Below are 14,616 nucleotides of genomic sequence, written 5' to 3'. Positions count from 1 at the left end.
AACATTACTGCCAGATTCCTATGCCAAAACAACTTATGCCCCCACTCGTGGTGTCAGAAATTTTCTGTTTCCCCACATGTTCATTAACAAGAATTTTAAGATATTTTTGCCAACATGATGAGGTGAAAACAGTTCATTTTTATTTTTCATTTTCAAGAGCATTATTGCTCAAAATCTGCTTGAAAACAGGACTGCCACCTAGTGGTGGTAGAGTAGATTGCAGTTACCAGACAGAAGCCAGATATGGGTTGGGCCTACATGTATCTCTGGGAATCCGGCGTTTTTAGTTCCTAACAGGACTGGTTTGAATTAAAGTAACTGCACGAGAGTTTTTCTGCAGTTCAAATGCTCCCCATTTTTAGGCAGCTTGATAATTTTCTCACTTTTTCTAACATGGAGACATGGAGACCTGTCTGCACAGCCCTGTGATGCTTCCTCCTCCAGCTAAGCGAATCTGGGTCACTGGCTCAGAAAAGAGAAGGGAGATAAATTAGGAACAAGGCTATCTAGAAACGGGCAGGAGACTGACTCTGAACAGGGCAGGCTTTTCTTGAGCCGTCCTAACTTACTAGTGGAGAGGTGGTCCAGCGCTGCTTCCTCAAGCCGCCACAGAGGGCTGAGCTGAGTCTGTTACCTTCTTTCCAAATCGGGCTTGGACTGCCTGCTGCAGAGACTTCTAAAGTCATAATCTACAAAGACTTCAGGTGCATTCAAATGTTAAATACTAATCGTCAAAGACATAGATACATTTTTAAAGGTTTATACAAGAATGTTCGATGAAAGACAAGGGTATAAAAAAAGGCGGTGTTCCTGAACTGTTACATAACATGTCTTTAAATAAGTACAATCACTGAGTTAATGGGATGTTATAGTTAAGAAAAGGAAGCAGCCTGAATAAGCGTAGGTCAGCTCTGATTAGACCCATCCACTCAGACTGATCCCAGCTGCCTCCCAGCACAGGCTGACACCCATTTCTAAGCTCCTGTTTGTGATGATGCTTTCGTCTAAAATAATTTCCCTTCATCCCTTTGTTCAACTAAGTCTTCATTCTCTAAGTGCTTGGACCTGAACCCCAATCCTATCTGATGTCCAGTGCAGTCTCCCCACCTCTGCAGGAAAGAAGATGGTCTGAGACGTGCAGCAAGTAGGAGCCTCAGAATCAGGCAGACAAGGGTTCAAATCCCAGCCCTGCAGTGTATGGGTCACTTCCCTTCCCAGAACCTACTTCCTCATCAGTAGCTTGGGGGTAGTACTGACCTCAGTGCTGGCAGAGTAGGCACTGGGCAAATATTTGTTCCTTCCCCCCTTGGAACTGACTCCGGTCAGCACATGATGATTACATCCTTTGCTGAACTCCTAGGAGGCCATTATTTTTACCACTCATATAGATTCTTGAATTCTACCATTTTCTGTCACTTAATGATTTCAGATGTTTGTACACCTCCCCAGTCACTGGGACACAATAATAGCACTAGACTGATGTGAGGCATTCTACACGGCTTGCTAAACAAACTGTCCTCCAGGTCAATGCTTCCTTTCCCATTACCATAATCAGCAGGTCCACATAAGGAGTGGGGTTTTTAAACCAAGACTTGGGCAAAAACTACAGAACATGATACAGGGCAGGTAGTCCCCTGATGAGAGAACTGGGTGCGTCTTTTTTGTTTTTAATGTCAGATTCATTAAGGTATAATTTACATACAATAAAGTACACTTGGATGAGGTTTAACAAATGCAGCCCTGGAACCATCACCAGTCTAGATAAAATATTTTCATCACCCCAGAAAGTTCCATTAGGGCCCTTTGCTGTCAATCTCTTTCCTCCCAGGCACACAGAAGGTAATGACTAGTTACCCACTGGATACGGTGAGTTCTGAAGTCTAATAACTAGAACTCAGTCCTGGTACAACAAGAAACCAGTCGCTTAATCCACCAAACACAAACCGCAACAGGGAAAAGGGCTGTGAAAAAGCAATTCTCAGCATGTAGGATGCCAGTTTGCGACCTTTTAGCACAATCACTGGGTGTGTTTAAACAGCCCTTGTTTCACAACTGCTGGGCCTTTTCCCTCTTGGTTTAATCCAGCATCCACAGGATTTAAGCCATCTTCATCTTTTAAGGGAGTTAAGTCCCAAATAAGGCTATTTATAGTGGCGAAATTTTTTGCACAAATATACTCCTTGGGCCCTATCATAGATTCGGTAAGACTTTTAAGATTCTTGTAAGTTTCCATAGGCTGAGGAAACACTGCCCTGTAACAATGCTAGTCTCGTGATGCCCACACAACTTGGAGCTGTTTGTTTCTGCTAACAAAAATGACAAAATAATGAAATATATAAAATCTCTTCTATTCTCCCCTTCATTTCTTGAGTTCAAGTTAAAATAATACAAATATAACCCTGGCCAGGTTGCTCCATGGACATAGCCTCAGCCCAGTGCCCCGTCTTGGGTTTGATCCCTGGTCAGGGCATGCAGGAGAAGCAGTAAGTACACAACTAAATGGAATGGCGAGTTGATGCTTCTTCTACCCACCCCTCACCTTCCTTTCTCTCAAATCAATGGAAAAAAATGTAAAAATAACACAAAAATAAGTTTAGCAAATGAATCCCCCAAAATAACTTGTCACCTACTGCATTTGGAGTGCCTTTTCTGGCTGTTTCTAATGTATTTATATCTGGCTGTTCTAGACTGAAAGAATAAAACACACTTACACAAAAAGGCACGTTAGCTATGAATTCCCTGGGACACTTGCAACGGTCATAGTTTAAATGACGGCACAGTCCCGTGATGTTTGAAATTCAAATAATTGATTTAAATTGAAAACATAGTTCTTAAAACTTCATTAACAGTCAAAACCCTTTGTTATATATATCCTAGAGTATTTCTAGATAAGGCAGAAATAGTTCTAGGTTAATAAGACCAAATTTGACTTGAGACTTTAACCTTTATTTGTTTTTGTTTGTTTGTTTTTTAAGTGAGAGGAGAGGAGATAGACTTCTGCCTTCTCCCTGACAAGGATCCACCCGGCACCCCCATCTGGAGCGGATATCAGAACTAACTGAGCTATCCTCATCGCCCGGGGCTGATGCTCAAACCAGTTGAGCCACTGGCTGTGAGAGGGGATAAGGGAGACATGAGGAAGAGGGTGGGGAAGAGAAGCAGATGGTCACTTTTCATGTGTGCCTTGAGCAGGGGTCGAACCCAGGAGGTCCATATGCCTGGACAACAATCAATCCACTGAGCAAACCGACCAGGGTGAGATTTTATCCTTTAAATTGTAGAGAATGGGAAAACAAAATAGATTATTTACAGAAAACATTATCTACATATGTATTCAGGTGCAAATTTAGTGATAGAAGAGACTTTTAAGGGCATGCTGGAATCTCAGAAGCAGTTCTCAAAGAGCTTGGCTTACTTCTCTTGGATTTTAAAAACACCTAAAATCCTTCTTCTTTCTGCATCTTGGAAGCCAGATAGTACTTTTTTTTTTTTTAATTTATTCATTTTAGAGGAGAGGGGGGAAAGAGGAGGAGCAGGAAGCATCAACTCCTATATGTGCCTTGACCAGGCAAGCCAGGGTTTTGAACCGGCAACCTCAGTGTTTCCAGGTTGATGCTTTATCCACTGCGCCACCACAGGTCAGGCCAGATAGTATTTTAAGTGTCCCATATCAGCAATGTTATACTCCACAGCGAGGACACATCTACAGACATACTGTTACCGTAGGAGAGAGTGGAGTAGCTTTTGTAAAGAAGTTCAGGAACCTCAGTGCAGAAGTTAGCTGAAATGGCTCATTCATCTCTATGGTAACAGCTTCCTCTTCTTTACCGACATGACTTGTTTGTGACAGCTTATTATTTCCATTTGCAAGTTCTTGCAGAAAATTTCATTCCGTCTTTTGCACAGGAAATTACAACAGCATCTCCAATATGACTGAGATCTCGGCATATACGTGCAAATTCACCAGAAGGCATCATTACTACACAGCTATACTCTTGTTCTGTGTTGGTCAAATAAGTTTGTAAATATGATATATATGTTTGCTCGCTTGTGACTTATATTGGGTGTGGGGGACAGGCTATAAGCAGGCCAGGTCGTTGTAGCCTGAGGTTTGGTTTTGGGACTAAGCTTTTCCCCACACCCTTGGCTGATTGTATGATCTGGGTGGTGCACTCTCATGAGGAATCCAATTATGCCTTGGATAAGTGACTTTGTATCGGGGACTTCCTTGTTTGTATATTGGATTAAGGGATTTTGGTTTTCTACACTATAAAGTGGGACAGACCAGGAGCTTGGACACACAGTTCCTGCTATCACAATTGCAGGGGCTTCCCTGATCCCTGGCCCTTCATGGGAAGAGCTGGTTTTCTGCTTTTCCCTTGTCTTCTTTTGTGGTTTGCCTGTCTTGGTGAGACACCAATAAATAGGATGGCCCCCCATCCTCTGACTCTGCCATTTCTTTATCGTCTGCCCGAATCCAATGGGAACCTGCATGTGAATGGCCACGATGGCGGCTCCTGGCCTTACATTCTGGAATTCCAAATTGGTTAACATCTAAATCCATTCATTTCATTTCATAGTCTGAAACTTTTCCTGATTTGGAGCTTCAAATACTGGTGCCACGGTGTCTGCATTATCTCCAGCCCTTAGGTAATGATGCCTTCGTTGTCAGCACAGTTTAGTATTTTGGGCATGCTGGTGAGGCTCACACCCAAGGCCAGGTTGTGGTCGCAGCCGTACGTGTGGGAGCCCTCTGCACGCAGGTTAAGCTGCGCCTGAGAGACAGGGGACAAGACCATGCTCTGCAGGTTCACTATGTCCCCGCAGGCCTCGCTGATGAGGTCCCTAAGCACCGCCAGCACCGCTGGGTCTAGGGATGCTGAGAACTGGGTGCATCTTGAATTAAAAATCAAGAAAGTGAAATAAGCAGACAAAAGACACAACAACTTTAAGAAAAATAAATGAGAGGACAAACAACAAAGAGAAGATGCCCTGCCCCAGAACAACAGAAAGAGTTGGGGTAACACTGGCCCACAGAGGCCCAGTGGTTAGTTCTGGGCAGCCCTTTGCTAAGAGGCTGGGGGTTCCCTGAGCTCAGTGACTTGAAAGTAGGTGTGATGTGAGGAGGTTACAGTGGGGATAGATAGATAGATAGATAGATAGATAGATAGACAGATAGATATTGATGGAGGGAGACTTGACTTGGGGTGCTAAACACACCCTCCAAATATACAGATGATGTATTGTAGAGCTGTGCACCTGAAACCTGTATAATTTTTTTTTTTTTTCATTTACGCCTGACCTGTGGTAGCACAGTAGATAAAGTGCTGACCTGGAACGCTGAGGTTGCCGGTTCGAAATGCTGGGCTTGCCCGGTCTAGGCACATACTAGAAGCAACTACTGCAAGTTGATGCTTCCTGCTCCTCCCTCCACCTTTCTTTCTCTCTTCTCTCTTTAAAATCAATCAATAAAATGATTTTTAATGATTTTATTGATTGATTTTACAGAGAGGAGAGGGACGGGAGTGGAACAGAAGTATCAACTCATAGTTACTTCACTTTAGAAGTAACTTTCATTGACTCGCTTATTATCTGTGCCTTGACTGGGCAAGCCCAGGGTTTTATTTTTTTATTTTTATTTATTTATTTATTTATTTTTTTACAGGGACAGAGAGTCAGAGAGAGGGATAGATAGGGACAGACAGACAGGACCAGAGAGAGATGAGAAGCATCAATCATCAGTTTTTCGTTGCGACACCTTAGTTGTTCATTGATTGCTTTCTCATATGTGCCTTGACCACGGGCCTTCAGCAGACCGAGTAACCCCTTGCTTGAGCCAGCGGCCTTGGGATCAAGCTGGTGAGCTTTTTGCTCAAGCCAGATGAGCCCTCGCTCAAGCTGGCGACCTTGGGATCTCGAACCTGGGTCCTCCGCATCCCAGTTCGACGGTCTATCCACTGCACCACCTCCTGGTCAGGCAAGCCCAGAGTTTTAAACCAGCGACCTCATTATTCTAAGTTGATGCTTTATTCACTGTGCCACCGCAGGTCAGGCAAAAACCTGTATAATTTTATTAACAAATGTCATCCCAATAAATTCAATAGAAATATTTTTTAAAAAGAAAAAAGAAAGTAGATGCAGAACTAGAGGAGTCAGCTGGTGGCCGAGAGCTGTACCGTGGACTTGTGCAGCGGCAGAGACAGACGGGGCGCCGAGAGCTGTACCGTGGACTTGTGCAGCGGCAGAGACAGACGGGGCGCCGAGAGCTGTACCGTGGACTTGTGCAGCGGCAGAGACAGACAGGGCGCCACAGAAAGCACAGGGCCGGGAGTCAGAGGCTGATTCATCCCTTCATCCCACATAAACTGCGTTTCTGTTTTACGCCAGCTTGTGCAAGACACTGAGGATCAGCACAGACATGGAGCTTACAGTCTAGAGGGGCAGGCAATGGACAGGGAAAAAAGGAGTTAGAATTTTACAGACGGAGAGCCGTCACAGAGAAGCAGACTCACCGAGCCGGTGAGCGGAGGGCAGTGTTGGATCAGGTGGTCAGAGAGGCACCTCTGAAGAGTGACATGTAAGCTGAAACCTGAAAGATGAGAAGCTGCCAATGTAAAGAGCCACAGGAACCGTATTCTCAAAGCTGAGAAGGAAGAGGAGTTTGCAGCCTGGAGGGGGGGGGGGGGGTTCGCTAAGAAGGCAGGGGTGGTCAGGAAGCAGGGAGAAAAAGGAAGGAATTGCAGACTAGGGGACAGCGGGCGGGGGGGGGGGGAGCCAGGTGATGTCAAACTCAACAGGCCATGAAAGGATGTTGGATCTATTCTGAGGAAGCTGGAAAGGCTGGATAAACAGGGGAATAGAGTCATCCCATCCCCCTTCAAAAAGATTGGTCTTGTTTGGAGAGCAGAAAACAGGGCCAAGAGTTGAGGCAAAGACCAGCTGGACAGCTATTGCAGTAGTCTTGAGCCCATGGGCCAAGTCCGGCCTGCTGCCTATTTTTGTACAGTCTGTGTGCTAAGGATGGTTTTCTCATGTCACATGGGATGACTAAGAGGCTCAAGCCCTCTTCTGGTATAGCTTTCTTTCTGAATGTCTGGGGGTCACTCTCGTAGTTAGGGATTCTAGCTGTCCAACATCACAGACGGCAGTTACTACATGAATGCAGAGACTCTGACCTGTTAATGGCACATGTGTGACCCTCAACTTGTATCTGGCTTTCAAGAGTCAGCTCGGGTACCCTGTTCTGTGAGCTTCCTGGTCTCTTCGGTGATGATCTCCCTCCCAAAGCATCTGACACGAACCTCTGTGTTCGTGTTTACACCTGCTTGTACATCCATCTCCCCCACCAGACAGCGAGCAAGGAAACAGTTTTATTTTCCTCTGCACGCAGCGCTAGCCCAGGGCCTGACTTGTGGCAGACACCCAGGCCGTGCCGGCTCATGCAGCAACAGTCTCACCCTGCCCATGTCCCCTCAGCACTCGCTACTCCAAATGATGATGCGGTGAAGTTTGTTTCCCTCAAAACTCATAGGTTGAAGCCCCAATCCCAATGTGATGGCATTGGGAGGTGATTAGGTGAAGAGGTTGGAGCCCTTGGGAGTGGGATTAGTGCCCTTATACAAAGAAGCCACGGGGCTACCTTGCTCTTTTCGCTGTATGAGGACACAACCAGAAGTCAGTGGCAGTCTGCACCCAGAAGAGGCCCTCACTAGAACCAGCTGGCTTTCTGACCTCAGACTTCCAGCCTGTGAGAATTTTCTACAGTTTACAAGCTATCTAGTCGATGGTACTTAGTGACAGCATCCCAAGCTAAGACAGGTGGCTTCTTATAAAACCCTGAGAACTGCCTGAAGGTGTCTGGCTGCCGGGCAGGCCAAAGTCCCACGGAGTTAATTCCCTTGGGGACAACCCTTGGCCAGTGAAACATAGGAGTTGGTGGCTGAACAGCCCAGCTTTCTCCCCCCCACCCCCAGGTGGGACAACTCTGAGGCACATTCTGTATGGCTGCTCGGAGCTCCTGGATGGCTGAGGCCCAGCAGTAACCACTCGTTAACATATCCTGTATTTTAAAAAACCTACGCTGTATTGGCTTTCTTCTCTTCCGTTTCACTTCCCCACAACAGTCTCAGTAATAAACCACTGTCTCCGGCACACTTGGTGAGATGGTTAATTGGATGTATGAATGAGGATGCTTAGCAGGAAAGAATGAAATAGAAACCAGCTTGTCCAAATCCTGGCCGGATACCTGGGTTGGTAAAGAGCATTGTCCCGATACGTAGAGGTTGCTGGTTCAATCCCTAGTCAGGGCCCATACGGAACTGATTGATATTTCTGTCTCTCTCTCAAATCAATAAATAAAAATGGAAAGAAACCAGTTTGTCCACTGTGCCCTAGCACATGCAACTGCTTCCCCAGTGTGTCTAGACGATATTGGAGCATGTGCATTGCCAACAGCTCCAACACAGGAAAAAGCACTTCTCAGCTGTCCTCACCACCCTGCTATTTGTCATCCCACCCATCTGCTGTCCCCACGAAACACTCGCCCACGTCAACTAAAATGGTGCACTGGGCTTGGAACTGGTTGAGAAAACGTCCGGCCATTATGACAAGAGAGAACCCAAATAGCAACTGTGTGGACTGTGGTGGTGCTCACACAAATCTGCCCCTGGACATAAAAAGCAGGACTCCCGGAGCCCAGGAGGCCTGGCCAAGGGAATTACTAGGAAGCAGGGGTGCAGGGCAAGCCTGGGGGTCATGAGCAGCTGGGTCAGCATCCTCCAATTCCCTTGGGGACATCCCTTGGCCAGTGAAACACAGGAGCTGGCGGCTGAACTCCCGGTACTCGATGCTCTCCACTCCGCCCCCAGCTGGCCAGGCGTCTCCTACTGCTGCTTGCCCCCTCTGGGAACACAGGCAGTTCTCCAAACACAGAACTGGGTTTGTTTAAAGTTGCTGGTTGTTTTTAAATGTTTATCTGTTAGTTCTCCAAACAGTCTTCCATGTAGCAGGAGTTCAGTAAAAATGTGTGGATTTTCTTAATTTTATTTTTCTTAATTTTAATGCAGTGACATTGATAAATCAGGGTACATATGTTCCGAGAAAACATCTCCAGATTATTTTGACCTTTGATTATGCTGCATACCCCTCACTCAAAGTCAAATTGTCTTCTGTCACCTTCTATCTGGTTTTCTTTGTGCCCCTCCCCTCCCCATCCCTCTCCTTCCTCGCCCCCTCCCCACCCTTCCACCCCACTCCCTGTTACCATCACATTCTTGTCCATGTCTCTGAGTCTCAAAAACTGTGTGGATTTTGATGCCGAAGGTCAGTTGCAGGATGTTTCTTAGAGAACAATGTGGGCCCCTGAGAGCTTGGGGTTAGATGTTTATTCTCAGAGGGAAAGGTTCATTCTAAAACCAAGGCTATTTTGATCTTAGAAGAGTTGATACTTATGTATTCATTCACTGGACAAGTACTTTTTTTTTTTTAATTTCTGGGTTTTTTTTTAAAGATTTTATTTATTCATTTTAGAGAGAAGAATGACAGAGAGAGAAGGAGGGAGGAGGAGGAAGCATCAACTCTCATATGTGCCTCAACCAGGCAAGCCCAAGGTTTTGAACTGGCGACCTCACTGTTCCAGGTTGATGCTTTACCCACTACGCCACCACAGGTCAGACTGGACAAGTACTTACTGAGAGTCTATTAGGATCCAGGCACAGTCCTAAAGTCCAGGATTAAAGCAGTGAGCAGAATAAATAAAACTCCTCACCTCGTGGAGACTACAGTCCAGTGGGAGAGACGGGCGGTAAACAAATGTATGGTGTCAGGAAAGTTTAAAGAGCTGTGAAGAAAAATAAAACAACGGAAAGGCAAGATATCCAGAGGCTGCAGCCTGAGTTGGGATGGTCAGGAAAAGTGTTCTGATTACCTACTGCTGCAGGACAAAACACTTCAAAACTGTCATTAGCACTGGCTGATAGTTCAGTGGGTTTGATGCCTGGTCAGGGCACTTACAAGAATCCACCTGTGAATGCATGGATGGGTGGGCCAGCAAATGGATGTTTCTCTTTTTCTCTCTCTCTCCTCTCCTCCTTGCTCTTTCTCTAAAATCAATGACTAGGCGGTGGCGCAGTGGATGGAGTGTCAGACTGGGATGCGGAGGACCCAGGTTCAACACCCCGAGGTCGCCAGCTTGAGCGCGGGCTCATCTGGTTTGAGCAAAGCTCACCAGCTTGGACCCAAGGTCGCTGGCTCAAGCAAGGGGTTACTCAGTCTGCTGAAGGCCTGTGGTCAAGGCACATATGAGAAAGCAATCAATGAACAACTAAGGTGTCGCAAGGAAAAACTGATGATTGATGCTTCTTATCTCTCTCCATTCCTGTCTGTCTGTCCCTATCTATCCCTCTCTCTGACTCACTCTATGTCTCTGTAAAATGAAATAAAAAAAAAAAACACTAATTAACCTCCTCCGGGGTGATTATAAACAATAACGGTTTTATTATCTCTCAAATTCCGTGTGCTGACTGGGCTCATCTAGGTGGTTCTACTGCTCTTCCCGGATTTTCGCTGGGCTGCAGGTCTGCAGCTGGATGGGGCTGGAAAGGCCAGGTGATGCGCCCGCATGTCTGCTGTCTCGGCAGGGAGGCGAGAAGGCTGGCCTCCTCTGGGATGTCAGGACAGCAGGGCTCCTCGCTCTGTACTCTCAGGGCCTGTCCCTCTCAGGTGACCAGTCCATGTGGCCTCTCACCGGGCCTGTCCAGCAGAGCACACAAGGCAGCTAGCTCAGCACACCCCACATTCAGAAGCAGAAGCAGCAGGCCATCTCAGGGCTCAGGCTTGGAGTTGGCCCAGCATCGCTTTTGACACGTTCTGTTCGTTAAGGTGAGCCACAAGACCAACACAGACACAGCACAGCAGGTGAGCACTGGGAGGCAGGGTTCACTGGGAGACAGCTCCCAAAAAAGCCTGAATGGTTGTGATATTTGAGCAGAGACCAGAATAAAGTGAAGGAGTAAGGCATGCAAAAATAAGAGAGTGTGCAAAGGCCCTGAGACAGAAATGTTCCTCAGATGTGTGAGGTCAGCAGTATCCACTGTGGCTGGACCTGAGAAGTGAGTGATGAGGTCCGGAGGCAGTGGGGCCAGACCCGCTCAGTACTGCCGGCCGTGGAAGGGGTTCGGGAGTTATTCATAAGTGTGAAGGGAAGCCCCGGAGGTGCCGGGATCCACAATAGCCCCTGCCCTGGACGCTGCTGGATCCAGAGCTCGCAGGTGGAGGCTCCCCCTCATCTTCTCATGAAGGCCCCCACGATCACCCTGCTGCAGCTGCAGTTTCCTCTCCCCCGAGCTCCCTATGCACCTCCTCTGCTGGATGACTTCCCACAGCTTTTGGTGTCACCTCCATTCTCAAATTCTACTCCCTTTCCTTATCGTCTACCTTCTCCCTCTACCAGGCAAACTCAAAAATCGCAGGGATCTTTTTTCCGTTAATTTTTTTAAATGTATTGATTGCAAGAGAGAGAAAATCATCGATTTGTTGTTCCACTTATTTATGCACTCATTGGTTGATTCCATTATGTGCCTTGTTTGGGGATCGAACCTGCAACCATGGTACATCAGGACGATGCTCCAACAGTTGAGCTACCCAGCCAGAACTGTGGCAGGGATCTTTGTCTGTTTTGTCTGTAGGCCCACAACTAATATTTGTTGTATAAATGAATTCATCAGTCAGTTTCTAGAATCCCTGCTGGGTCTAACATAATGTTTGGGACACATGGGGAAGGTGTGCCTAGTAAATACTGAATGACTGATTAATTTGGCAACAAAATAACCATTGTAGTTCTATTCCTCTTATCCAAAATTATATTCCAGTAAGCAATTATGCAAGGGACAATGAAGAAGAAAGGAGGCCTTCGAAGCACCTTAAATAGTGAGTATGGCCTGACCAGGCGGTGGCGCAGTGGACACAGTGTTGGACTGGGATGCAGAGGACCCAGTTCGAGACCCAGAAGTTGCCAGCTTGAGCGCGGGCTCATCTGGTTTGAGCAAAGCTCACCAGCTTGGACCCAAGGTCGTTGGCTCGAGCAAGGGGTTACTCAGTCTGCTGTAGCCCCACGGTCAAGGCACGTATGAGAAAGCAGTCAATGAACAACTAAGGTGTCACAACGAAAAACTAATGATTGATGCTTCTCATCTCTCTCTGTTCCTGTCTGTCCCTGTCTATCCCTCTCTCTGACTCTCTATCTGTCTCTGTAAAAAAATAAAAAGTGAGTATGGTCACAGGACAGCCCTCACTTCACCTGTAGTTCTAGTATGCTCAACAAGCTGGTTACGGAACAGCTGCAGCCCGGAACGCCCTGCATTAGAGGAGTGGCTGTGCTGAACTAGGAAGGAAAGTGACGGACACTCAAAGTGCAGACTGAGGGTACAGAACAGCCTGGGCTGCAGGGCACAGGGACAAGCGGGCCTGGGGCCGCAGCGGCTTAGAGAAGCCCTGCCTACAAAGCGCTGTGACCACAGGCCATATTTACAATGATAACTAAGTCACTTTTTAAACATTTTTTATTGATTGATTTTAGAAGAGAAAGGAAGGGAGGGAGAGAGACAGACAGACAGAAACATCAATCTGTTCCTGTATGTGCCCTGATTGGAGATCGAACCCACAACCTTTGTGTATGGGGACGGTGCTCTAACTAACTGAGCTACCTGGCCAGGGCAATGATTAAGCCACTTTTAATAGCAGGTGAGGTTTATTGTCCTCTTTAAGATGAGGAAGTACCCTTATCTAAGATTTTCTTTTTCTTTTTTTTTTTTTTTTTTCTTTTTTTTTAATTGTTTTTTTTTAGATAGAGGAAGGGAGAGAGACACACACTGAATCCTTTGGTTCATCTAATTACATGGATAGAACCACAAACTTATCCCATCTAGGCCACACTGCAAGTTATCCTTGGCTTTTAGTTTTATTACTATTTATGTTAAATTTACTCCCGGGCCATAAGTTTTTGTTTCTTCAGTTTCTTCTGGGATATCTTTTTCTTCTGTGCAACTTCCTCTTCTGGTTTAGGAACAATCTGCTCCTTTTCAGTGAGGATCATCTCAATGTGGCAGGGAGAGCTCACGTAAGGGTTAATCCGCCCATGAGCTCTGTAAGTTCTCCTTCGCATTTTGGGGGCCTTGTTCACCTGGATGTGCTCAATGACCAGAGAATCTACGTCTAACCCCTTAAGTTCAGCATTACTCTCTGCATTTTTAAGCATGTGGAGCATAAATTCAGCACTCTTTTTAGGCCAGCGACCCTGTGTCCAGCCCCACTGTTTGGCCTGGGCACATCTACCAACTACACCATTGTAACGACGGAATGGCACACACTGCTTCTGTAAAGTGACATCCTTCAGGTACTTGGTGGCTTATCGAATATGCATACCCTTGATGGCCTGGGCAGTTTCACGCGTGTTCTTAAAGTGAACTTGAAGGTTTGAGCCTCTTGACTTGCATGATTTTGTGGGGTTTTCTGGGTCAAGTGAGTAGCGAACCATTTTGAGAGGTCACCTAGGCCCGTTTTTGGGAAGAGGAAGAGCAGAGGCTCCTGGGAGAATTCATGAGAACCTAAGATTTTCATTTAAAGCAAAGAGCAGGCACCAAGTGGGTGAGAGGAAACACCTCTCAAAGGAGACTAGCCCCCAGGGCTCCCCCCGCCCCCCGCCTCCTTTCCTATGGCGCTCCTCCTGTTCTTCAGGGTCGTTCTGTTCCGCTCCAGTCCAGCGCTACCCCGCTGTGCCAGGCTCTTCTCATCTGTGCCAGGCTCTTCTCATCTGTGCCAGGCTCTTCTCATCGCAGCAGTGATCGCCTCCAGCCTCGGGGCATCCTGCTTCCTGCGGTCCAGCAAGTGCTGGGCTGCCTAGCTCCACCTCACACCCTGTCCCAGAGTGCCCACCTCCTACTCAGCTGTCCTTGTGCTCTCCAGACACTTGGAAGTCTGTTCAACAACTGTGAAAAGACCCCACCCTTCCCCCGACCCAGCCCCTCAGACCTTGCCATTCTGCCAGTAGCTCTGGCCAAAAGCTTTGGAGCCATTCTCAACTCCCCCCACTCATAACCAGGGTGACCACGTCATTCATTCCATAAACTGGAACTGTCCCAGACAAACAAGGATGTATGCTCTGTCCACAAACCCACAGCCAGTTCATCAACAAAGCCGGTTAGCGGTTTTTAAAAACATATCCAGCATCTGGCGGTTCTCACCACCTCTTTCACCGTCCCCTCGCCCAAGCATGCACGGTGTCCTGCCTTTATTTTCACAGTGACCTCCTAACTCATCTTTCCACTTCCACCTGGGCCTCTCAGCTCCAAATCTGTTCTCAGAACAGCTGCAATAAACCCATTAAAACATAAGTGATGGCCCTGGCCGGTTGGCTCAGCGGTAGAGCGTCGGCCTGGCGTGCGGGGGACCCGGGTTCGATTCCCGGCCAGGGCACATAGGAGAAGCGCCCATCTGCTTCTCCACCCCCTACCCCTCCTTCCTCTCTGTCTCTCTCTTCCCCTCCCGCAGCCAAGGCTCCATTGGAGCAAAGATGGCCCAGGCGCTGGGGATGGCTCCTTGGCCTCTGCCCCAGGTGCTAGA

At 47.2% G+C, this 14,616-nt stretch overlaps 2 pseudogenes; both read right to left on the bottom strand.

The window, feature by feature from the left end:
• Positions 1-3,639: 3,639 nt before the first annotated feature.
• On the bottom strand, positions 3,640-5,577 carry LOC136406621 (proliferating cell nuclear antigen-like; annotated as a pseudogene).
• A 7,265-nt stretch (positions 5,578-12,842) lies between these two features.
• On the bottom strand, positions 12,843-13,602 carry LOC136405885 (large ribosomal subunit protein uL22 pseudogene; annotated as a pseudogene).
• Between the last annotated feature and the right edge of the window lie 1,014 nt (positions 13,603-14,616).

The sequence above is a fragment of the Saccopteryx leptura genome, chromosome 5 (assembly GCF_036850995.1).
Source record: "Saccopteryx leptura isolate mSacLep1 chromosome 5, mSacLep1_pri_phased_curated, whole genome shotgun sequence".
NCBI classification, from domain to species: Eukaryota; Metazoa; Chordata; class Mammalia; order Chiroptera; family Emballonuridae; genus Saccopteryx; species Saccopteryx leptura.
The sequence above is the reverse complement of the archived record's forward strand: the minus strand, read 5'-3'. Positions and strand labels throughout refer to the sequence as shown.